This window comes from Diospyros lotus, chromosome 8, assembly GCF_014633365.1.
Source record: "Diospyros lotus cultivar Yz01 chromosome 8, ASM1463336v1, whole genome shotgun sequence".
In the NCBI taxonomy this organism is placed as follows: Eukaryota; Viridiplantae; Streptophyta; class Magnoliopsida; order Ericales; family Ebenaceae; genus Diospyros; species Diospyros lotus.
The window spans coordinates 7,827,977-7,829,929 of NC_068345.1; positions in this window are offsets into that span (position 1 = coordinate 7,827,977).

Consider the following 1,953-nt stretch of genomic DNA (forward strand, 5'->3'; position numbering starts at 1 on the left):
GTGTACTAACTTCTTTCTCTCAAAATTCTTAAATGTATTTTTTTTTTATTTCCTAGCTTGGAAGTTTTTGGGTACTTACCACCATTGTTGCGGTTGAGACCGATCGAGAATAGTGCTATTTATCTTGCAAAAAATGTCTTAAGAAAGTTAACCCTATTGGGAAAAATTCTATTGTGAGCGTTGTGATCGCTACAATAAGACAGGTTATGAAAGTTCATCTATATTCAATTGTCATATTTCAAGTTTTTTACCATGATGAACGGAATACTAACAAATGTGCCTTGCGTTTAATTGAATTTTATGCCAGGTTTAAGCTCCAACTAAGGTTGTTGACCGTAGTAGCAATGCAACCTTTTTGGTATGGGATTGTGAGTGTGTGGAATTATTTGGGAAAACAGTGGGCGATGTAAAGGATGAGTTGCGTAAGGTATTGGTAAACCTGTACAATTTTTTTCCCCAAACATGTGCTTGATTTTTTGCATTAAAACAACGTTCCTTTGTTGTTTTAGCAAGGGAATGAAAAAAGTATCCTGAATGAGTTTGAGTCATTGAAAGAGAAAGAAATTTTGTTTTGGGTGTAGGTTCGAGATGAGAATATTCGCAAACGTAGTGTAGTTTTTAGTGTGATGAAGTTGACAATTAACCCTAATTTGATCTATAAGTGCGCGGGCATGCTAGAAGCAAGTCAAGTTAGTATAGTGTTTAAGATTTTAAGGTTTGTAATGTGTTAAGAATTACTATGTGCTAAAACATGTTCTAATGTGTGATGCCAACCTTTCTCTACAGCAAGAGTCTGATCTTTATTCAAAGATTGAAAAGATCGAAATTGAGAAAGAAAATGTGTTTAATCAATTTTTAGAATTTAATATCTATATTTGTAAAATAAGTTGGGGTTCTTAATATATATGATGTAAGTACTAATCAATGACACTATATTCTAGGTTTTTTCATCTAATGATGAGGTTACTACACCGTTGAAGTCGGGTCGTGAGTAATCGGATACATTAGAAAACCATGAAGGTGTTTTACCAAGAGGGCTCTCCTTGGCGATTGTCGACTAGTGCAACTAAGAAGGTTCGATCGATAATTAAGAAAGAGGTGTGACTGAAAAAAGTTTATTTGAATGGTTTCAGAGAACAATGCTTTTTTTTTTTTTTTTGTTATGACCTATTCCTATAAAACTTTTGGGGTTGTTTCGTTAATTGCCCTGAATTTTATTTGTTGGCTTTTGTTATAATTTCTTATGTAAGGTACACTTTATTTGCTAATTTTTATTTCTAAATATTTTGGTTGTTTGTTGGATTTAAGTCTAAGGCAATTTGTTTGATCTACAATGTTTTTTGTTTTCTTTTATTATTTAATTAATTTTTTTACTGATTCTCACTTATTTATTTGCTCATTTTTTATGTTCTTTCACTTCTATTTATTTGTGCATTTTTTTTAGTCCACTAATTTATAGTGGTGTTTAACATTCTTAAGTATATTTCTAGTTGTATTCTTTTTTTTCACTACACAAATTATTCGTTTCAGCGTATTGCACAAGAATTTGTCATAATTGAGCTATTGTTTGATAACATACACAATATTGAAATCATAACGAACATATCGAGAAACATCTTTAATCAAATAATTAATAAAACAGATTGAGAAATCACCATTTATACAGAATAATCAACTACATTGCCACTAAAAGTTCAGAATATAAGATATGCCACACTTTTAGTAAAGACTGGGGATACTGATTTGTGATAAAGACGGGTGACCAACGAATTCAACGACAAATGTAGTGTATAAGGAAGTCTTTCGAAACCTATAATCCTTTTATTGTATATTTGTTCATTTTTCTCATGATTGCAACACTATTATTTTGTTTATTTTCTACTTTTTTGTTATGATGTTCATTTGTTGTAACTACTAAATCATGTAACTTTTACTTTAATGATTATTTTTTTT